The sequence below is a fragment of the Amblyomma mixtum genome, chromosome 2 (genome assembly GCF_055824585.1).
Source record: "Amblyomma mixtum isolate Tamu chromosome 2, ASM5582458v1, whole genome shotgun sequence".
Taxonomy (NCBI): Eukaryota; Metazoa; Arthropoda; class Arachnida; order Ixodida; family Ixodidae; genus Amblyomma; species Amblyomma mixtum.
The window spans coordinates 140,297,967-140,322,985 of NC_143013.1; the positions used below are offsets into that span (position 1 = coordinate 140,297,967).

A 25,019-nucleotide genomic window follows, 5' to 3' on the forward strand; every position below is an offset into this window, starting at 1 on the left:
TTGAAGTCTCCTAGGATAATTATATTTGGATTGCTGATATGATGAGAATGCAAGAAGTTACTTAAAGAATGCACGTGGTCTATGGAAGTGCCTGGTGGTCGATACACCGCACCGATAACAAATGATTTGTTACCTACGTAGAGTTTGCACCAAGTTGACTCTATTTCGACAGGGACCGAAATTTCAACAAATTTAAGACTAGACTTAATGAAGAGAGCGACACCGCCTCCTTTCCCATGCTGCCTGTCCGCCCTAATTACAACGAAACCTGGAGGAGTTATTTCAGAGTCAGCGGCGGTTGAATTTCTTTGGAGGAGAAATTCTAGAGGCGCGTGTACTGTGCGATGTCAGTGCACGTTAAAGAACCCCAGGTGGTCGAAATTTCCGGAGCCCTCCACTACGGCGTCTCTCATAGCCTTAGTCGCTTTGGGACGTTAAAGCCCATAAACCAAACCAAACCAATTATACCATCATGTAGCCACGTTTCGGTGACCGCAATGACATCAGGCGAATGAGTTAGGATTAAAGAGATAAAATTTGGAAGCTTGTTTACTAAACTTCTGGCATTAATGTTCAGAACACGAAGGTTGGCGGCGGTGTCCCGTCAGTCAGAATCTGCGGGTGGCTTGGCAGCAGTAGCATTAGCAGCAGCAGTGTCCGGGGGCGTTGATTTCGAATCTTTGACCAAACTTTTCTCAACATCATCCCAGTTGTACCGCACGCTATCAATAAACACGTGGTCATAACGCAAATGAACCTTCGAGCCACTGTCACGATAAGATTGTGTTGCATCCCATATTTTTTTTCCGGATCAATCGAACGTGAGCTGAGAAATCCTCGGATAAGCTAATGCCTGAATTTTTGAGCCTATGAGCATTTTTTAACGCTTGAGTTTTTTCCCGAAAGTCGAGTAGCTTAACAATGACAGGACGAGGGCGCCCTTCCTGCTTTCTACCTAGCCGATGATACCTTTCTATTTTAGGACAATCCAACTGAAGGTTATCGATGAATACCTTAGTCACCGCAATGAACAGAGCTTTGTTAGTTTCTTCATCTTCTTCAGCAAGACCGTGAAATATAAGATTGTTTCTGCGAGAACGGTTTTCCAGCTCATCATTTCTTGAAACAAGCTTGCTAACAACCTCAGACAACGAATTCAACTGGTGTTGCATGGTCCCGTCGCTTGCGTCGCCGTTCGAGGTTGGCGGGTTTGACTCAAGAGCAGAGACTCGTGATTCAAGTGCCTCAAAACGAGAGTTCACTCTCTGCTGGAAATGCTTTATATCTGCAATATCTTCGGCCATTTTTCTCTGGCCCGCAAGCAATTCGGCAAGCATTTCATTAATAGCTGGCTGATTGGAAGTGGCAGCGCAACAAGACGCTGTCGCGTTCCACTCCTAAAGGCAAAGCCTAAGCGTGATTAATTAGCAGTTAATTAGCGTTCCACTCTTAAAGGCAAAGGCTAAGCGTGATTAATTAGCAGTTAATTAGTATCTAGTAATTAATCAGTAATTAGCTATTAATTCGTAATTTGTTATTACTTACCAATTAGTCATTGATTATATGCGAAGTCATCCAGTGGTGACGTTACCAGTGCCACAGAGACAGTCAAAGTGGTGTGGAAAACGCTTTCGCCTCTAAGCACATTGAGTTAAAGTGTCCCCTGAATTTTTATGTTTGTTTTTCTTGTATGACTTTAGCGAGCGTGGTTGTTGATATGCTGAATTTCTCTCGCCAGACGGGCTTCCGTCGAACCCTCAACTATGGAACGATGACGTTTATGGGGAACCGAAATTAAGAGTGTTCCAACAGAAAGCAATAATTTTGGCTCAAGTACTTTAATGGTTTTATATAGAGGGCGTCGGAGCTAACTTTAGCCAAGGTTTAAATTTATGCCACTGCAGTGTAAGACGACGATTCGAAATGCATGTTGCTGGCTATTGAATGAAGTAAGTCACCCTATATTTTTGTATTGTGCTTAACTGCATATTTAGTGGAGATTAATTAGCCAACTTCGCAATCATTGAAGATAGGCGTAAAATTCCAGGGTGGAAATTTTCGAACAGTCAGCTAAGCGTCCGATTGGACAGTTTCTAACTTTCCACCTACTACGTATTAGCGTTTTTCGCTCACTGCAGATGCCCGCGAAATGCAAAAAATATCACATGACATGTCTGCTTGCAAGCCGTGATTGCAGCGCTCTCAAACGTTCCGCGTAGGAAAGAACAGATTATTTAGCCAGTTGTGCTGTTGCTCAAAAGGAGAGAGGGCAGCGATGCAGAAGCTTGTTGTGCGATTTACGCCAGCGGCCGTTGTTATGCATCCCTCGCGCTCCGCCGCGGTGGCGGAGTGGTTACGGCACTCGGCTGCTGACCCAAAAGAGGCAGGTTCGATCCCGGCTGCAGCGGCCGAATTTTGATGAAGGCAAAATGCTAGAGGCCCGTGTGCTGTGCGATGTCAGTGCGCGTTGAAGAACCCCAGGTGGTCGCAATTTCCGGAGCCCTTCTCTACGGCGTCCCTCATAGCCTGAGTTCCTTTGGGACGTTAAATCCCAATAAACCAATAAGCCCGCTTCCCTCACGGCCGTTCATGACAGCTGTAAGCACACCCTGCCCTTATCACTTGCACTGGGGTAAATCGCACAGCCAGCGCCTGCGTTGCAGCCATGTCACTGTTTCAGTGGCAGCATGCCTGACAAAATGAGCTGTTGGTATGCACGCAGAACGTTTGAGAGCGCCGCAATCGCGGCGCGCAAAAGGACATGTCACGTGGTGTTCTTTGCATCTCGCGGCCATCTGTAGTGAACGAAAATAGGCTAATACGTAGTCGATGTGAGGTTCGAATCTTTTCAATCAGACATTTTTCGAACCGTCCTACAACTTCCTGATTGTAATTTTTCTCCCATCTTTGGTTATTCCGAAGTTGGTTAAATAATTTCGACTGGTAATGCACTTAACCACATTACAAAAACAGTGTAACTTGCGCCATACAGTAGACCACAATATGCATTTGGTCGCATGGTCTTACATTGCCGCGGCATATTTTTATACCCTGGCTAAATTCTGCTGGGACATCCTGCATATTCACTCACAGGTTTATGATGGTTGCTTTATGGGGTTTAACGTCCCAAAGCGACTCCGGCTATGAGAGACGCCGTAGCGAAGGGCTCCGGAAATTTCGACCACCTGGGGTTCTTTAACGTGCGCTCACATCGCACAGTATACAGGCCTCTTGAATTTCTGCTCCAAAGAAATTCAACCGCCGCGGCCGGGATCGAACCCGCGTCTTTCGGGTTAGCAGCCGAGCACCATAACCACTGAGCCACCTTACAGGTTTATGATTGGTTAATTAATTTAATTATTTATCAACACTGCTCGCTTGGAGGGTGTTTCAGGATGGTTATAAGGCAGGCTAAGCATGCAGTAGATAATAGCATTGCTGCGATAATCAAGAATACATAGAACAAAGAAATTATAAATAGTGTAACAAAACTGTCAAAATCTAGAAATAACATCTAAGACCATAGTAGTGCATAACTATTTAGCCCAGCCGCAAGGAAGACCTCACACAGTGTAAACTAACAACATAGCCGATATTTCATTTTGAATATTATGGAAGTGTTTAGCACAATCCTTAAGTGACAATTGAAGATGAAATTCTGGATTTCCTGATTCCATTCCAAATTGTAAATTGTGAAGCTTCAACGTCTAAAAGCGACACATGGGCTATGAAAGATGCCGTGGTGGAGGGCTATGGATTAATTTAGACCTTCTCAGGTTCTTTTACCTGCGCTGACATCGCACAGCACACCGGCGCATTTGGTTTCGCATCCTTCAAACCACGGCCGCACTGGCCAGGGTTCAACCCGTGTCTTCCGGCTCAGTAGCAGCGTGCCAGAACTACTGAGCCACTGCGACGGGTATTACTGCATCACGATTATATCGTATAAATGGGCCTCAGCTGTCCGTCACAACTGCAGTGTTACAGAGCATATAAAACCAATACTTGGAAACTGCTCATTTTTTAAGTACAATGGTGACATTTTCCCGCCTTTTTAGGTATTTTTTGTATAACCGCCTCGTTACCAGTGATGGTCGTCGTGAGTTCACCACTAGGTTGCGATTACACAACCCTAACAGAACTAGGTTTTCATCCAATTGAAGTTTTGGGCACCCTGAAGTGAGAATGAGCGATAGAATATTTCGACTGAATTCCTGTCAAAGAAAGGTTCGCTTAACGTCCTTCAGAAATTAAGCACAGTCAATCCTTAAACTCGTGTAATCGATTGTCACGGATCCTCCGACAACACTCGGGCCGAAAGAAAGGACTAGGCGACAGGTGTACCAACACCGACGCCTATTTAATACACCCTACGCGACATAAACTCTACCACACAGAACTAACAAAACTAACACAAAGGCTACCAATACACACGACCAGGGAACGCCCAGTCTACTAGCGTTCGGCTTGCGTGCTCATGGTTCTGTGCTGATGAAGCGTTGCAAGGGTCCAGTCAGTGGCATCTAGGTAGCCGGAGTCGAGGTGGCGCTGGCGTCGCTGGCGGCGTCGTTGGCTGCGTCGTAGAAGCTCGCGGTCCAAGTGCCCGTGGAGGCGATGCTGGTGATGCTGGCGTTGCGCGCACCACGCGGACGGGTGACAACAGCGCTGGAGCCACCCGTGGTCATAGCAGGTGATTGCGTCAGCCGTTGACTCCTCGGAATGGGCTGAGGAACGGCAGGAAGTCTACGGTGCGACGCCGTGTTACTGGAGATCACCGCCGGAGCACTGGCCGGCGTTGCTTTCTTCCAGCCGAGACGTGTTCCCAGCCGGAACCTCCGCTTCTCTGTTCTTCTCCCCCCACCCGTGCCACGCTATTCCTCACGCTTTTATAACCTTGGCGTTCGAACAAATCATCCTTGTCGTCGCTGTCTTCTCTTCTCCACCAATCATCTCTTCCCACCTCATCGAATACTTCTTCATCTCCTTTATTCTTAGTTTAATACACGTCATGCTTATCGTCATCCTCTTCGTCTTCTGCAAACTTCTTTTTTTCATTCTTGTATTTCAACTTTCTATTATATGTGACATCGATTAAACACTTGCATGGTTCATAAATTTTTTCAACGTCTGATATTGCTTCCCATTTTTGCTGCTGTTTATTTAAATGGTGATATGATTTTTTACTAATCGCCCAGTCCTGCTGTAAGCTTGCAAATTCGTGATTGTATTTTTTCAGTTTATTCTGGCATATGCACTTCTCAGCCGCTGGTTAAGTACAAGAGCTCCCACCACAATTACTGACAAGCTCTTCTGTTATTCGACTCTCGTTTCAGCCATGTCCGACAACATGTTCCAATGATGGCAGTAAAGGAATCTTAAACATAGCAGTTGGGCCAGGAAAGATTAGCCGGGGTTATCTTTTCTTAATAGTGCATAGCAATAGTCAAGGGTGCAGAAAGAGTGGATTTTTTTTTTATGGAGCAAACGTTTCTGTGTTCAGTGGCAAAAAAAAGTCCATAGTGCTACAAAATTGACTCCTTAGAAACTTGTTTCTTTCATACATGAATGTCAGCTTTTCCGTCGTAGAACTTCCTCACGATTCTGCGAAGCACATTTGTCAGAAGGCGCTCCCCAGTGGCAACGTAGAAACAGCAGAACTTCGAAGCTGAGCGAATAAATGATTGCTGGGCGTGCAATTGGTATGCCCCCAATTCGCGACACTGGGCGTTGAAATTATACTGGGCGTATATAACGCAAAGCATCGTAGGTACAACGATAAAGGAATCATTTGGCACATTATTTTGTACCTGAAACAAGTTCAGGAGAGCAAGCTGCCGGGTTAGTTGGTGATGCATTTTCTGAAGAAGTTAGCGCAAAAACGGACAAGAGACAGAAAGAAAAGACAAATAAGACATTCTCGAGCGCTCGCGAATGTCTTATGTGTTTTTCCTTTCTGTCCCATACCCGTTTTTCGCGCTAACTTCTTCTGAAACATGTTGTAATATGATTATTCCTGTGAACTCTTGGTGTCATTCAATCTTCTAAATATTCGCGAAGCGTTACGTTGTGAATACTTGCAGTAAATTAAATGCTGACTAAAATAAAACTTACAAGAAACTAACGCAAAAAGAGCACAGAAGTACACGTCCTCGGGACTCCTGGAGATTGCCCGCTCGGAAACATTTCAGGAGAGGTTCAGCATTTCGATTCTACCCTTGATGACTACAAGAAGAGGAAACCGGCTGTAATGAGCACAGGGTCCGTGCTGGTGTTCATTAGTGGTGGGCCCGAACGGCTCCGAACTACGCTGCGAATACCTTCCTTCGTTTTCCGTTCATTTATCTAATGTTGCCCGCCCCGTTTCTACCATAGCCGTGCTCGGCACGGAAATATAAAAGCAAACCCAGACTCCAGTTTAGGCAAACACTGTTTCACTTATAAATAGGAGAATAGAACGGGCGGAATAATTACAGCCCTGAAAAGGCGCTCGGTCACAAGAAAAGCAGATACGGGTCCAATAAGGCCTGTTCCTGCATGAAATCGCGGTTGTTTTTCGTGCAGCTGGTTTCTTATTTTGTTTTTTAATGCACTATAGTAATGGCCGTTCCAATCAAACCCTAACGCTCTATACGATGGCAATAACTACTTCGCATGAAATCTCAAGTTTGCATGCGTGAAACTTCGTTGCGCAACAAGGCCTTCTGAAACTGCATAATGATAAGGTATTCAATGAATCAGAATAGAATTGAGAAAAAAGTACGTTCTACATAAGATTTCCTGATGTCTGTTTAGGCGGTTACATTTCGCGCCATTAAAAAAATCAAGGAATAGGAATAACGAAGAGATGGTTTATGGTTTATAGGGTTTAACGTCCCAAAGCTATTAAGGCTATGAGAGACGCCGCAGTGGAGGGCTCCGGAAATTTCGACCACCTGGGGGTTTTTAGCGTGCACTGACATCGCACAGTACACGGGCCTCTAGAGAATTTCGCCTCCATCGAAATTCAACCGCCGCTGCTGGGATCGAACCCGCGTCTTTCGGGTCAGCAGCCGAGCAACATAACCACTGAGCCACTGCGACGGATGATTTTACCAGCCGATCCTGAACGCGAGAATAGCGACTATGTTTTCGTCCGCCAGGAACGCTCTGCACCCGGGTCTCTTAGCCGAAAAGAAAAGCGCATAGCACTTGTAAATGTGTCTGTAAAGTAGTGCGTACATATCGCATGCCCTGTGTAGCATAAGCAGTACCAGTGCACACGGAAGCACCTTGACAAGCACGAGCTTTTGCTATGCGATGGGTGCCCGTGTCGAGAATAAAAAGTTACCGCACTTGATATGTCGCTTCTGTTGCGTCCCCTTAATTTCCCCTTCCCACTGCTCAAACAGCCGTACACATACGCGTTGCTGCTGCCACCAGATACCTTCTGAATGTATTTGCATCTCGGCATCCAAAGAAAGCAGCTTAACAATGTACAGCTTAACCAGCTTGGAAATTGAGAATTTCCAAGCTAAACTCGCTGAAATAAGCAAAGCTGTCGGATATGCTCGTACTGGAGACCAAATTAGACGAGCTAATGAGCATACAGGAAACTGTGTTGAGCATAGAGAAGCGAGTGCAGCATCTGTCGGATACTTACGATGAGCTGAATGTGAACCTACAACGTCAGAAAAAAGAGATAGGAGTCTGACGGCGTCGAGTGTAGGATGTTGAAAGTGCAAGCAATAAAAGAACTGTCCAAAAGCTATAACAAAAAATAAGTGAACTGGAACAGTCCAGCCGCCGCAAGAACATTGAAATTCATGCACTTGAAGAGAGCAAGCTGCCGGGCTAGTTGGTGTTGAATGTTGTGAAGATGTGAGCGCAAAAAAAACGGACGAGGGACAGAACAGAGGACACATAAGCGCTCGTGAATGTCTTATGTGTCCTCTCTTCTATCCCTCGTCCGTTTCTTGCGCTGATTTCTTTAAACGAGGTACTTCAGCCGAGCAACATTAAAGAACCCATTTTTGATGAACTGAATTGATGTTCACAACCTGCTTAATTACTGCAGCACGCCTAGCTATTCCTGAGTCCTCCTGGGTTATTCGACAAAACCACAAGGTTTCTTTTAACAAAAAATATAAAGAAGCGAAAAAGATGCGCAATGAAACCTGCGAAATGTTTGCATGTACCAAACGCACAAGAATCTTATCTTTAAAAATGCGAGAGTAAATGCACGGTGCATTCGTCGCAATAATGAGAAAGCTTCTTGCCAAGACTGCTTATTATCCATAAACAGTTCAGTTAGGTAGAAAAAAAATGAGGAAGCAAGTTCATAAACTTAATGGGAACTTCTCGTTCACAATTGCTTTCCTGACAGCTCCTGGTGCAAGAACAAGTGTCGACGAACAGGCAGACATACTAAGGAAGCATTCCTCTACAGTCTCTAGTTCACCGAACTGCACAGACTCATTCTTAAAACACAAAAACTCATTCGAAAAAGACCGACTTCTGACAAGCGGCAGCATAAATTATCCTTTCAATAGCTTAATTACACGTACTGCAAAAAATCCATACAGCTTTGTCTGCCGACAGACAGCCCCCGGCAGCGGTTTTTTGTTTTTCATCGGTGGCACGGCACAGTCGAAGCTATGGCGCTCGCGGTGTGGTGCCAGCTCCTGCCGCTTTCCAAGGCTCCCTTTGGTGCCATCGCTGGTGTAAAGTACGCTCCCGCTATCTTCATCTCTGCTGAAATTAACAAGATCGGCAGAAAATTACAGCTCCCTGAGATACCCTATAGGAATGTTGAACATGTGCACCGTCTGCCCGCAGGAAGGATAAAAAGCCTGTAGCTATTGTGAGGTTTTCCAACCGGTACCTCAAGCGCAAGTGCTTTGAAGCACGCTGGTGCATCCAAGCAGCGTTGACCGACATTAGCTTCTATGAAAATTTAACAGCTATGAACAAACGATTGCTATGGCTGGTAAGGGAAAGGGCAAAAGAAATGACCAAAATTAGCTTGGACTTCTGAAGGTACAGTGTTGGTAAGAAAGCAAACAGGACCACGTGCTGTCAGGATTGCGACCGAGAATGATGAGAGCAAAATTGTTTAGATGAGCGACCATGTGTTCTTGTATTTCTTCAAATCAGGATGGCTTGCCACATAACAACTTCGTTTACTGATGTTGTGAATGGAAACAAGTGTTTCCATGAAAAGGGGCTTTCATGATTTCATTCCAATACGCAGAGCCTTAGAGACAAACAAGATGACGTTGAGTCATACCTTCCTCACTTGCAGTGTTCCATTGATTTCTTGGCTTTTTAGGAAACATTGTTCTCAAGCTGCACTGATGTTAACAATTTCTCCGGGTACAGTAAGGTTTATGTATATCGTGCGCAAAAATGAGGGGAGGTTGTGTCCCTTGTTATTCGTGACTGTCGTCACAATGAGAAAATACGTGACTTTAAAACGGTTGCCATCAGGAACCAAAATATTGCTATCGTTTGTGTCTAATGATCACCCCAGGGCACGGTGTAAATTTTTTTTAAAATGGCAGTGAACCACTCACGAATTTTGTGAATTCCCGGAAGAGACATATAGCGGTCATAGGTGATTTTAATGTCTACTTAGTCTCTAGTACCACTGCTAAAGCTAAACTTCTTGAAGTGATGCTTGCAAATCGTTGTGAGAACACCATCGCCTACGTAAGTCACATCTAATACAAGTACGCTGATTGAATTAAAGTTTAAAAATTTTCTAAATCTGCTGCCTGCTCCGGTGTACTTGGTTCAGGCTGGAACGACCACGTACCAAGTTTTGTAGCATCACCAATGGCGACGCGTGCACACTGCACAAAAAATACTATCTTAATCCAGCGATGGCGGAAAAGAGAGTTTTCAGTTACGTGTTGAAAACATAAACTGGGCGAACGTATCCAAAGAACCAGATCCGTCTCGGTCCCACGATATCTGTAAGTATTAAATACAAAATAGTTGCGATGCTGATTTTACACTTACAGCTAATGTAAAGGAAGAAATAGTGGATTACAAGGGGCCATTTTATGCGAATAAAAAAGAAGCATAACCTGATCAAGAAATTTCTGCGGACACGTGATGTTGCAGAACTGCAGGAATTTAAGCTGTTGAGAAACAAGCTCAGCTCTGGTTTTTAAACAGACCAAAGTCTGGATTTTACAACGCAGTTTCGAATAGTGTTTGGTTTATTGGGGTTTAACGTCCCAAAGCGACTGAGGCTATGAGAGACGCCGTAGTGAAGGGCTCTGGAAATTTCGACCACCTGGGATTCTTTAACGTGCACTGACATCGCACAGCACACGGGCCTCTAGAATTTCGCCTTCAAGAAATTCAGCCGCCGCGGCCGGGATCGAACCAGCGTCTTTCGGGTCAGCAGTGGAGCGCCGTAACCACTGAGCCACCGCGGCGGGGCGTTTCGAATAGTGTTCTGGAAACTCATTAAAAATGCATAAAAATCATTCAATGAACTTACCGCGACGAAAGTTAGCGGCATAACACTTGAATTACACCTTAATGGGATTACTTATCCGAAACAAAATTTAGTAAACCTTATGACCATCTTGCAAACGCAGGCACTCCAAAATTTCCATCCTTTTTGTCACTTGACAGCAGCTCGCAAAGATATATTGGCAGACGTTGCCCGTCTGTGGCCTTCAAGGCGACCTCGCCGTCCCTGGCGATGGCAGATGACCCACCGCCTCTGCTGCCTTCTGTGGTTAGCAGTAAGGACCGCACATGTCAACCTGGATGCAGTGTGGATCTTCCCTCAGAGCTCCCGGGGTCATCTAGTTTTTCCGACTCGGATGACATGGAGTGCGACGGTGGCTACACCGAGATTGTGAGTCGGCGCCTGAAAAGGAAGCTCTCCAAAACCCCAACAGAGTGTGGACCCAGCGTGCGTACGAAGCTAGCTAACAAGTCCAGTGTGAAAACAGCTAACGAGGCCAATGTAAGTCAGCAATCTCTCACACAATTTCATACACGCCTGTCGAGGATTTACAGAACCTCAACTCCATGAACAGGCAGACCCTGGCTCTTCTTCTTGAACGACAGGTTCCGGGCTAAGTGAAAGAAGTGCGTATTAATGCAGGAAGGAATATACTCTCTGTTGGTGTCTCTAAGTGGGCCACCCTAGAGAAGTTGAAGACCTTGTCAGTCCTTGAGAACATACGAGTCCGCTCGTTCTTCGCGCATGAACTTAACACTACTGCGGGTGTGATTTCCGTCGTGGACATAGAAATCAAGGATATGGACTTGGTGAAACTTGATGCAACTTGGTGCCACTTGGTGCAAGCTCTGTTCGCATCACTGACATCCATCGTTTCGGCCAATCACGGTGTGTCAAACTAGTGTTCGAGGGTACTACTTTACCATCTCATGTGAAAGTGGGCTTTGTGAGACACCCAGTGCGTCCTTAAGTACCCCGACCGGTGCAGTGCCGAAAATGCCAGAAGATTGAACATGTAAGTGCTGCGTGTACGAGCACGAAAGCATGTACGCATTGTGGCGGCGTTCACGTGGGACCCACATGTAGGATTGAAGCTCCCATTTGTGCCAACTGCAAAGGACCTCATGAGGCAACATCTAGGGAATGTCCGAAGGTAAAAACAGAGATGAAAATCTTGAAGCAAATGGTGAGAGACCATTCTACTCACCGAGAAGCAGCAATCGCAGCGCGCCGCTCGAGAAGGAGGACACGGAACCGTCAGGAGAAATTGAATTCAGTAAATGAAGTGATAACACATCAGGATGAACGAGACCGCTCTGCCGCGCAGAAGCCACCGCCTTCAGCTCCGCAAGAGCCTAGTATGCCAACCACCCAGGAGGACTCCGCAGAGTGGCCAGCTCTCTGCGGTGGTGGCCACCTCTCTGCCACCTCTCTGCAACATCGCACAACTTTGGGCACTGCACAGGCAGCAATCTAGCCTTGCATGTAAAGGACTGCAAATGTTCTCCTAGTTTTCACACTACCAGCATTATCGGGCGGGGGAAATCTAAACGTGAGCGTGAGCTATTGGAGGCATTCATGATCAGAAAGAATAAGCAGAAATGCGTCAGTGAGCCGTCTGTGATTATCACCGAAAAGGAGTGAAAGTTTTTATCATTATAGTAGCCATGTCATCATGTGGTGCGCGAAGTGTATTGTCTGTAGGGTGTGTGCGCAGGCAGGAAAGTTTTTTAAAATGAGCAATTCTTCATCGCAATAAATCAGTTGTAAGTCCAGCGTTGTGGTGTGTGCCTTCTTTGTTCTTGTCTTGCGTCTATTTTCGCTGGTTCCCTTTCTATGGCCACCTCTGCTGTCGCGCACTGTAAACTTTGTGACACGTCAGCCTGTGCGTCCGCCGGATATGCCTAGAACAGATGACGAAATCAGGATGATGCTGAAACAATTGATAAGCACCTTACGGATGATAATTGCTGGAGTGGACACGCCAATTTCCAAGGCTGCTGTCCAAATTTTAGACGCTATTGAACCGGTGCTTGCCACTCTTTCATAGAAGTCAGGAATTATGGCTCTACCGTAGTCAGCACCCTTACTACAGGAGAGAATCTCTCGATCGGCAGTATTGCAATGGAATGCTCGAGGTCTGCGAGGCCGCTTAGCAGATTTCAGGGAGAGGATTTTCAAGTACCGATTTCCTGTGCTTATGATATGTGAGCCGAATATCATGTCTCCTTTTCGACTGTCCGGTTAAGAGATTTTCCTTTCTGAAGCGGCTGGGCATTTGAGGAAGGTAGTACTATGCGTCTGCCGCGACCTCACTCACGTTCGGCATCAAATTCCTGGGGGCAGTAGCAACGAGTATGTAGCAATCACTGTGATTTTGAATGGGCGCACAATCTCTATGATAGGTGGCTACATCCCACCAAGAGGTCGGTTTGACGCCCTACGACTGCAATCGCTACTCGACAGCGTTTCAGAGCTCCATATAATAGTAGGAGATTTTAATGCGCATCACCAGGGCTGGGGAAGCGCCGTTACGAACGTCCGAGGGCGGGATATCGCCACATTCAAGGACAGTGCAGGTCTTGTTTTGCTCAAAGATGACATGCCGACCTTTTTGCGCGGGACTACCTACAGCAGCTGCCTGGACCTGGCATTTGTATCCAGACGCCTCTCATCGTCCGCAACGTGGTGTCGTCCGCAACGTGGTGTGCTGATATTGAAACTTTTGGAAGTGACCACATGTGCAGCTACGGTGGTTTCACCGTATTCCACATGCCAAAATACGCTGCACCGACTGGAGTGCTTTCCGCATTGTACTAGAAAAGAGCTGTGAGAACCTCACTAATCCAACAGATGTGGAGCAGCTTATTATTGTGGCCATGCAAGACACAACGCGAAACATCTCAGCGCCCAGTTCCACAGCTTCAGTGGATGTGATGTACGTGCAGCTTCGGGCGATTCGTGGGCGCGCAGAAAAAAAATACAGGAGGTAAAAGGATATCTCGGATCTCCGGGCCTCTCGACGTGCCCAGAAGCAAATACATCGCTATTTAGGGAATCTAGGCAGACAGCGGTGGCGGTAGTATTTAGTAGTATAGTAAGGGTACAGTGTTCGAAAAATACCTATAAAGCATATGAAAGTTGTAGGTGTGTGGAAGACGCGCTATTGAAGTGATGATAACGTCAAAGTCGGAGGGAACGTCGTTCCGAACAAAGTGATCAGTGAAGATAAGCAGAAGAGGCAGCTATGTGTCTGGAGAAGACCACAGCCTGCGCTGTCTGGCAGACATTGGAGCAAGAGAAACAGTGCGACAGAACAATACAACGCTTTCATTTCCAGTCGGCGGCAATACTGCATGCCAAGGCGTGGAAATAAATTTCCGAATTTTATAAAAGGTGCTAAGCATGCAAACACACTTGGAGCAATCAATATCGTGAAAGCGATGTCTGTAGAAGCTATTTTAATGCTCACATTTTACTCCCCTTTGTCAAATTGAGCCGCCGCATTTCAGCCACAAGGAGAATTTTTGAGAAGGAATTCTTGAGGTTTCGAAATTGACATATTGCAGGAGGAATAAAATTTTCTACTTTCGAGCAGCCGAACGTACAATATAGTATACAATTAAATTTCTTAAGACCAATCTCACGCCGCTGCAGTCCCTGGAACTACATCAAGAGATGGTAGCTGGCATGGAAATTATCCTCGGTCACAGGTGTCTTGTCTTGTCACAGGAGTCTACTATAATGTTCGCACCCCAAGCCGCTTTCGTAACGATCAGAGAAGCATGCATGTAAACAGGATTAGCAGAAATGCTTGCCTTCCCTGGTTTTTTTTATGCTATGTCGATGACTGCTTCTGTGTCATCAACCGGCCAGACGTACACAGGTTTCTAGCGCACCTCAACACGTTCCAGCAAAGCATTCAGTTCACCCTAGAGGAGGAGGTGGATGGCCACATCGCTTTCCTCGAAGTCCTCGTGGAACGCTCACCGCATTCTCTGCAAACCACCGTCTATCGTAAGCCCACTCACACCGGAAGGTACCTAAACTTTCAGTCATCTCATCCCATCGGGAACAAGCGCTCAGTCGCTGCGTCTTTGTTCAACCGCGCATTTAGGTTATGCTCAAGTCCTAAGCGCAGAGCCGCAGAAGTGAAACAGGTCAGGCAAGACCTGATACGGAACGATTACCCAGCCCAAATACTACGTCCCAGGAACGACGCGCCTTTGCTCCGACTATCCGAACTGACGCATGCGCAAAGAAGCGGGTGCCGATTCCGTATGCCCACGTTGTGAGTAAGAGCCTTGCTCGCATCTTTTCAGATTATGACATTCGTGTAGCTGACGTTCCGTCGTGCAAACTTCGGCAACGACTCTTGAGAATCAAGGACCCTCTTGACCTCGATATCTTTTCAGGTGTGGTCTACAAGATCCCCTGTCGTGATTGTGACGCTTCCTATATCGTAGAAACAGGAAAATTCAAGAAACGGTGCAAACAGCACCAAAATGAAGTCGCCAAAAGAAAATCAAACTCAAACGCTTTAGCGCAACATCATCAAGAAAGTGGCCATACCATCGACTGGGACGCAGCAAGTCTAATTGCAAAGGAAAGATCATTGCCAAAACACCTTCTCATAAAATCATTGTGCATTCAATCCACACCAAACACGATTTACCGGACCCGTGGCAATCTCCCACAGATATACCTGCGCACACTTCAAAAAAGCGCCCATATATAGCTCACCTGCCCGTCCTTCACTTCTTTGTGATCAAGGCACCCGTACGGCGCCGAAACGTCAATTCTTTTTATTTTTATTTGAACCATCGCGAGTGTATGTTTTCTTCGACAAATCAGCATGTCATAGAGAGTGCGTAAATATAGCAAAACGGTGAGTTGATCTAAATGGTACATACTTGAGGAAAACAACACAGCAACAGGGCCAAGAGAGAAGACGGGACAGGTGCTGACAGCAAGTGAAGGTTTCAGTTGAAGGTTGAAATACAAAAAAGAAAAACGAAACATCAGTGTCAAGTAAATCATGACTTAAAGTTCGTCCCTTGTGCCAAGGGTGTGGTGTATAGTGTTCTCTTCACGTGCGGCAAGAACTATATGCGCCAGATGAGAAGGTGACTGAATACCCGCTTACGTGAACACAACACCTCTTTGGAAGGGGCCCCATCCTCAAACCTAGCCTTGCACTACAAAGAACGTCGTCATAACACCTCAGCGCCTGCTGCAGAACAATGCACTCCACTTTTTAAATATGCTAAGGTCTTGTACAATCACAAAGATATACTAACTAGAGAAATCAGCGAGGCATTTCATACTCACAAAAACCGCCACACATGCGTAAGCATCCCATCCATCCTCGTTCATGACTGTGAACTGTTGTATCTTGACCACCACGACTGAAGTTGACACTTTATCAGTGATGTTGTAGATCGTGCGTGCTCCTGGTTGGTAAGAAAGTACATTTTTTGTGTTCCTTTGCGATAAACCATCAGTTGCTAGTCAGCGCCTGTCCCGTCTTCTCTCTTGTCCCTGTTGCTGTGCTATTTTCCTCAAGGCCGCCGCGGTGGCTCAGCGGTTATGGTGCTCGGCTGCTGACCCGAAAGACGCGGGTTCGATCCCGGCCGCGGCGGCTGGAATTTCTTTGGAGGAGAAATTCTAGAGGCCCGTGTACTGTGCGATGTCAGTGCACGTTAAAGAACCCCAGGTGGTCGAAATTTCCGGAGCCCTTCACTACGGCGTCTCTCATAGCCTCAGTCGCTTTGGGACGTTAAACCCCATAAACCAAACCAAACCTATTTTCCTCAAATATTTTACCCATCTGCATTGCAGCTAATCAGGCACCGGGCCGTGGCGAGCCCGCCATCGCCTTAAGCTTGCATGACGCGTCCTCTGCCAGCACACTTCTGCTAAAATGGAGACACCCGTGGCGCGACCATTGCTTCTCCGACATAGCACCAGTCTTCTCGCCGGCGCGAGTGTCTCCAAGGTAGCGAAGGCTCCACAGACGCCCACTGGTCCAAGAAATGGGGGCTCATGGTGCACCTCAGCGCCCCTATTGTGGGGGGCAACCTACGTATGTGTGACGTTGAATGACGTCACGCATACATATGCTTTTGGCGCGAATTATAAAGGGTTCTTTTTATAGAACCCGCATTTTCGAGACCGCGTCCCTTGGAGGTTGTTGCCTTTCGACGCGCGCCAGCTTTTGCCAGTAAAATGTGTTCGAGTTCCTGCTAGTCATATCCTTATTTATGAGCAATTGGAAATCAAAGGAAAGTTGCTGGCAAAGAAGGCAGCGTAGAAAGGCAGCAAGCCTAGACACAGGCTAGACATGAATAATTCGCAGCGTAAATGCTGGTGCAAGTACCTTTATGCAAGTACTTGGTCTCTGAGTATAGCAAGCTATGATCCACAAAGCACTGGCTCATGTGCACAGTTTACAACAGTGTGCGGCAAGTATCGTTCTCATATTGATGGTTTATTGCATCAAGCAAACGAATACACACCATCAAAAACGCATGTTACAGGCAGCACAAACAATACCACTAATTTGAGCCGGCTAATCACGGCAATGGACCCAGTGGAGACAGGAAAAAGCCCTGAAGTGCTACAAATGTTGCAAATTGGAAGATTTAAATGTACAGAAAACAAGCTACGACAACTTCAATTGAGATAAAAAATGACATAAAATAGGCACACCAAGACACATGGGGCATAGAGCTTTGACACTACTCTTCACATTTCATTTCTTCAACTGAAAGAATACAATAGCTATATTTACATCTGCATGACAATATTAAAAACAAGTTTGAGCATCAACAAACCTGCTCAACGCTAGAGCATTACACCATTCGTAGGGACTGCGCACAACCTACAGACCTGCTTCTTGTCGCTAACCGCAGTTATCGGAAGCTATTCTAATCAAACTAAAGAATACACGAAGTGCAGTTTACAGTGAAGTACAAGGACATTCAATACAGTCAGTCCTTCCTCTAGTAGGCGCAGCATCGTGATGCAGCCATCCTGGCCGCAGATACTCAGACGGTGCGAAGTGCTTGGAACAAACCCTCAGGTCTCGGAGCTGGCGCGGCGTCTTCTCCAGGCTGAGGTTGCGGCAGAAATGCATCCATGTTTCGCCCCTGGACATGATGCAGCGTGCACGTTATACAACTGCACCCAAATGAATAAAAATAGCCATCGCCTACAAACAGCCATCGCGGCCACCATCGTGTGGGATTTGCAGCCCAGTACTGGATGCTCACGGAACGCGTAGCATTTTGTGGGTCAGTGTATATGATCTGGCATTCGGTTTTATTTTTGATACTGTCCATTGGCTGCAAATCCCAAGTAGTGTTTTTGTTCTACTATGGGCACTGATTTCTGCACGTACCGTGTCAGAATCGGCCGGTTTGTTGTGCTCACAAAACCAAACGAGAATCATTCACCTTGGTGGATGCAACCATGTGCACTTACTGGATGCTGGCGTCGGGGAGGGCGACTACTTGTGGTTCTTTTCTGTGTAGCGCATCTACTTATTTGCTCTGGTGACGTCGAGACAAACCCAGGCCCGGACAAGTCTGACCAAATCATTACTCTCGTTAAAGAAATGGCACTAGCGAATGAAAAATTCCAGAAAGACATGTCTAGTAAGATTAAAGATATTCAGACGAACGTAACGGAGATCAAAAGACGTCTTTCCAAAATAGAAGATAGGTTTGAGGTCGTGGATAACTTGCACGAAGACATTACCAGTGTGAATGCTACACTTCAGGAATCGCATGCTCAGCTAAAAACTATTAAAGAGAAACAGGCCGAACATGCAAGCATAGTCGTTGATGATTTGAATAACCGAATGCGGCGAAACAATCTAATCTTTAAGGAAATTCCTGAGCAAGAAGCAGAGAAGTGGAAAGATACGGAGAAACTGGTAATCGAGTTTGTGGCAAACAACCGTGGTATCCAAACAGGTGAAATCGAACGTGCTCACCGTGTGGGCCGAAAAAAAATTGACGATGTGCGTCCTATTGTTGTGAAGTTCCTGAACTTTAAGGATAAGAGCAACGTTTTGAAAAATGCCTTTAAATTAAAGGACCTGGATTCTCCTCGTGTGTGGATTTAGGAAGACTTTTCGCCTCGAATACAACTAGTTAGGAAAAAACTAAGAGACTTTGCACGCAGTGAACGGCAGTCCGACGACAAAAAGTACAAACTGCTGTTCGATAAACTTGTTTTCAATAAAAAAATATATGCGTTCGATACTGCAAGTCAGCAAGTTGTTCCTCTCCCAGGACACGAGGCGGCCACTAGTTCGGATTGACGAAAAAAACATGGTGCAGATAAACTTTCATTCATTGTGTGTAATTTTCGAAGTTTGCTTCGCAAACAAGACACCCTCAGTGCGCTCATTGATTGTTGTGAAGCGGATATAGTGGTGGGAACGGAAACGTGGTTGCACCCTGATATCGACAATAGCGAACTTTGTTTGTTTCGTAACTTCTTTGTCTTTAGGAAGGACAGGTGCACCTCACGTGGTGGGGGAATATTGATTGCCGTGAAAACTAATTTCCAAGCCACCTTGCTAGAGAGCCCTTCACGTATAGAAATCTTGTGGCTTGCATTGCGACTGCATGATTTTGTTACCTGTACTGTCGGTGTTTGTTACCGTCCACCGGATTCGCCAGCTGAATTTATTAAGGATCTGAATGAATCACTGTGCTTTGTGCAAGACAGATACCCAACCTCAGAGATAATCCTTGCTGGCGACTTCAACTACCCAGGTATAAATTAGCTGATGTACACAGCCGAAGGCCCTGCAAGGAAAAATTAATGTAAAGAATTTCTTTGTTTGATTTTTCAGTTCAGTTTGTCGCAAATTGTTTCTGCTCCTGCACGTGGCGAGTCGGTCCTAGACCTTGTATTGACAGCGCAACCTGAAAAAATGTCAGTGCATGTTTCGGAATGTGTCAGCGATCACAATGCTCTTCACTGCGAATATACACTAGTGAGAAAGAAACCGGAAATTCCTAGGAAAAGTATTTACAACTACGCACGGGCAAATGTTGAACAATTGATTAGTGAACTGTCATTGTTCAGTGAGCAGTTCCTAGAATCACTATCAAGCCGTTGTTCAAATGACAACTGGAATCTGTTAAGCGCTGAAATGAACAAACTAAAAGAAAGACACATACCAAAAATCACGGTCACGACGTCATCACAGAGCATGTGGTTCACTTCTAACGTCAAACGGTGCATCCGGAAGAAAAAGCGTCTTTACACTAAGGCAAAACGTACGGCATCTGAGGGCGATTGGAATAACTACCGCGCGCAGTCAAGGATTGCCAAGCAGAAGTTGAGAGTGCCAAAGATAAATTCTTTAATCATGATATATCAACTTTACTTAAGACCAATACACAAAAATTTTGGAAAGTAGTCAATCCTAAGTCTCCTTCGTCTAGTCTGATGTTGCCACAGAATTTAACCTATATTTCAGCTCCGTGTTTACTCACGAAACACCAATTACCATAGGTTTAAATGCTGCTACTATAAACGCGGACATGGCTGACATCTTAATTACACAGGAAGGAATTGAGCAAGCTATTGATCGTTTGCCGAGTAATTCAGCCCCCGGGCCGGATGACATATGTTCAAAACTGCTCAAGCTAACTAAACCAGTGATAGCTCACATACTCACTCCCATTTTTCAGCAGTCTATTAATACAGGAATTGTGCCTGACGCTTGGAAAATCGCACGCATTATTTAAATCTGGAGAACCTTCTGTCCTTTCAAATTACAGGCCCATCTCATTAACGAGTATACCTTGCAAAATCCTGGAACACATCATATCATCAGCAATAATGAAGTACCTCAATCAGCATAACTTTTTTTTCCCAAATCAACACGGATTCTTGCGTGGCCGTTCCTGCGAGTCACAGCTATTTGAACTCGTAGCTGACCTGCACGACGCTGTACACCATTTAACGAGAACTGATGCCATATTAATCGACTTCGCAAAAGCGTTCGACAAAGTTGCTCACGCTCGTCTCATATTTAAACTTTCAAATCTCAATATAAACAGCAATGTCTTGAACTGGATTGTTAACTTTTTAACTAAGCGTAAGCAGTTTGTGTTTGCCAATGGATTTTGCTCCGCGTTAACCCATGTAAAGTCTGGTGTGCCTCAAGGTTCGGTGCTTGGCCCGATCCTCTTCCTCATTTACATTAATGACATAAGCAGCAACATCACTTCCACAATTAGGCTATTTGCAGACGACTGTGTTATTTACAGAAAGATTACTGATCCTCTCGATACTAATGTTTTGCAATCGGATCTTGACAAAATCGCTGAGTGGTGCAAACAATGGCATATGGAAATAAATGTTTTGAAAACTAATCTTGTAACATTTACGACAGCTAGAGTCACTGAGCCCATCTTTTATTCTATTGGTAACGTGGCCATCCAAAAAGTTCCTGCAGTGAAATACCTAGGTGTTCACATTTCTTCGGACTTGACATGGCACAAACACATTGATTGCATAACCACTAAAACATCCAAAACACTCGGTTTCATTAGGCGTCGTTTGTACTTTGCAAATCAGGACACCAAACTCTTGGCATACACAACTTTAGTAAGATCGCAGCTAGAATATGCCGGTATCATCTGGAACCCGTATCAAGCATATCTTGCCGAGAAACTGGAATCACTTCAAAATAAGGCAGCTAGGTTTATCACAAGGAAATACGCTCGCTACTCCAGCATCACCGATGTTAAATCGTCTATAAATTTAAGCGCACTTGAAAAGCGAAGACTTATCACCCTGATAAGTCACTTTCACAGGCTTTACCACAGTCCTTCGCCCTTCACAGAATCTCATACCAAACCAGCACATCGCATTTTTCCCCGATTAGACCACTGCTTTAAAGTGCAACCCAAGATCGCTCACACCAAACTTATGCACAATTCGCCATTGTTCCTTGCCATTTACCATTGGAATAAGCTGCCTGCAGAAATCGTTTCCGAAAAAAAATTACGACGCATTTGTTAGCAAACTGAAGTGCTTACTCAACGCTTAGTTATTCTTATTACACTGTTGCTAGGATTGAGTTTTGTCTTCTGCATTGTGGTCTATGTGTGTGTGTGTGTTATCAAGTCTTTCATTGACCCAGTTATGTTCACTCTTTACTGGAGCGCGTTTGTTTATGCTTTTCACATTTTAAGGTTTCAAATTTCACTTTGTTATGTACTTACTACCTTGACTACGGGTTTTTCAACCCCCCTATGTAATGCCTGTGAAGGGCCTTTAGGGTATGTGAATAAAAAAAATACCATATACTCCAAACGGCAATACGCCATGATTCCTTTCACCTAAATGCAGTGCAGTATATTTTAACTGTGGCAATAAATGCTCGCGCCAAGCCTCCGCGCCTCAGAGTGCGGTTACGCTCGCCTGATACCACCCGGCTAGCTGCTTCTCTATGCTCAAAGAGTGACGAGAGCGAAGCAACGAAATGAGTTTAAAACTACACTGACGGTAATTTATATGTAGAACGGCAATAACTACTGCTGACGGAATTCAAATAAGGCACCGTCAAGGCGGCGCACATACACGTGGTTGAGTTTAGATACTTTCAGTTGCGAGGGGATCCTCAAATTGGCTTCACGGTGTTGAAAAACCCATTAAAGTCATGCTCATAGCTGTCAGGAAGCACAGTTGGTTTTAAATTGGCCTTGCGGCCAGGATAAGGCGTGTGGTTGCTCCTGAGAGCCCGGTATCATGTTCACGTTGGTGACAGTCGGCTGCACGAAACTAACTTTAAATAAGACAAATGGTGGGCCTTTTTCGCACACCTTAGGACTGCAAGTGCGTGCCCTGCGATTTACTTAAATATCCTCGGTAACATGAAGCCAAGTACGCATGAGACGGTTACAGCTAGGAAACAGACGCGAAACGTCGGACAAAAGCACATCCAGAGTAGACGACAATGGCAAGAGCTCACCTGTGCAACCACAGCCAGGTACGGTTTGGTTTATGGGGTTTAGCGTCCCAAAGCGACTAAGGCTATGAGAGAAACCTTAGTGGAGGGCTCCGGAAATTTCGACCACGTGGGGTTCTTCAACGTACGCTGACATCGCACAGTACGCGGGCCGCTAGAATTTCTCCCCTAAAGAAATTCAACCGCCGCGGCTGGGATCCAACCCGCGTCTTCGGGTCAGCAGCCGAGCACCATAAACACTGAGCCACCGCGGCGGCCCTACAGCCAGGTACAGCCGGAAGCGGTTTAGTAAGACACCGACGGTACAGTCTACGCTGCCGCAATGTGCCACGGAGCAAAATTTCTTCACATGCCGCGAGCTCACCTTGAAATGAAGAGCTAAAGTATTCAAACGAACACTGTGCGAGCGTGACAAAACGACGGTAAAGGTTTCGCACTGGTCGTACACCGAAGGAAACGATAGAACCAATAAAACTGCTGCAGCGGGTGCGGCGGGGTGCAAATGTAACCAAACGATGACAGAGGAGCGACGAGCAAGGACGACAAAAACTTCTCAAAGGGGCCATTTCGAGACCGGCGAGCTTAATTTACACGCTTTCTCTGGCGCGCCATTGCTGACAGCTGGAGATAAGAAACCGCTTCGTAAGCTCCCGCGGCCACTCTGGCCGGGTACCGAAATAAGGCCTGCAAAGTCGCGCTCCAAATGCACCGCACACTCGTAAACAGGGAGCGGAACAAGAGCATTGCAAAAAATTACAAAATTCCGCGTAATGTCTTGCTGAAATAATATACCTATTTTATAAAACGTGACATTAAAATATTCATTTCTTTCTGTTGTTTTATGGTATTTTTATTTGTACCTGTGAAGACGAAGGCGACCGTTCTGCTTAGCGGCGGCGCTGCCATCGCTGCGCGTGCTGTGCTCTCGCCTTCGCCGACCACGGACTGTTGCCGCCCTGCTCCTGAGGTCCCAGTGCCTTTAACAAACCCCCATCCTACATTTGGTGGAGGTGCCGGGGTAACGATATCAGCTCTGGAGCTCCGTAGCCGCACTCTTCCGACACCTGCGATGCCTGTAGACATCCAACACCAAGCCGTGCAAGCAGGCCCACCGACCCGGTGGGCCTGCTTCCCTTCGCCAAAGGGACCCGGCTATCTTCAGCGGCACAGATGACCATGACGTGGAAGACTGGCTCGCATCCTACGAGCGGGTGATCCTGTTTAACAAGTGGGATGACGAGACAAAGCTCAACAATGTAATTTTTTTATCTTACCGGCGTCGCAAACTTATGGTACCGCAACCATGAAGGGGACGTTGCGACTTGGTCAGCCTTCAAGACGAAGTTCTCAGAAGTGTTTGGTCGCCCAGCTGTCAGACAACTTCGCGCCGAACAACGCTTGCGTGAACGGTCGCAGCAGGTCGGCGAAAGCTTCACTAGCTACATAGAAGATGTAATCGCCCTCTGCAACCGAGTAAACGTCAGCATGCCGGAAGCTGACAAGATCAAGCAGATCTTGAAAGGCATGATGATGACGCCTTTCAAATGCTGCTCGCTCGGGACTTGCGCACCGTTTCGGAAGTCATCACGCTGTGCCAGAGCTTCGAGGAGCTGCGTAAGCAGAGGGTCCTGACTCGTCAGCACTCAGCTCAGCCAGAGTCACTTTCTGGACTGACACCCGCAGCTGACAGCTCCCATCTGCTGCAGCAAATGAAGGACTTTGTACGTGAGGAGGTGGCCCGTCAGCTTTCGCTTTTGCCTAGCCCTCAAGGGTCGCCACCATATTTGGCCCCGGCTCTCCAACATGCAATTCGAGAGCAGGTTGCTGAGGTGCTTCCGTCAGCGCATTCATCACCACCTGTCGCAGCTCCGCTGGCGTACGCTGACGCCGCCCCAAGACCAGTCGCCACCCCTCTCAATTATGGCAACGTCGCCCCAAAACCTGTCGCCCGTCTAATTACTTACGCTGAAGTCGTCGCACAACCTCGGCCGCCTACGTACCCTATAATGTCAGTGCCCGTACAAGCACCGGCCCCTTATCTGCGACCATCTCCACGATACCGAGATCCTTGGCGCACGACGGATAACCGGCCTATTTGCTACACTTGCGGATTGCCTGGCCACGTAGCCCGCCATTGCCGTCGCCGTCTCCCAGTTTCGGCACCGCCGGTCGGGTACTGGCCTCCAGCGCGTCAGTACTCCGCGTCTGCTGAGCCCCGTGCGTCCCCTCGTCCTTTCTCCCCCGACCGTTCAGCGATTACCGACCGCCGTTCCCCTTCGCCGCGACGACGCTCCATTTCTCCGATGCGTCGCCGCCCAAGTAATTCTCAGGAGGAAAACTAGATGTCGCAGTTCCTGAGGCAAGAACTGCGTCCTCGTCGAACTACCAAAGACCTCAGCTGGCCCCTGCGAACCTTATTGACGTTTCGGTCGAGGGAATTTCTGTCACGGCCCTTGTAGACACTGGCGCCGCAATTTCAGTAATAGACGCAAACCTTTGTCGCCGCTTGAAGAAAGTGAAGACGCCAATTGCCGGTCTCTCGCTGCGCAC

At 46.5% G+C, this 25,019-nt stretch overlaps 1 pseudogene; it reads right to left on the reverse strand.

Annotated features, from left to right (window-relative positions):
- Positions 1-522: 522 nt before the first annotated feature.
- LOC149361092 (uncharacterized) lies at positions 523-17,624 on the reverse strand (annotated as a pseudogene).
- Between the last annotated feature and the right edge of the window lie 7,395 nt (positions 17,625-25,019).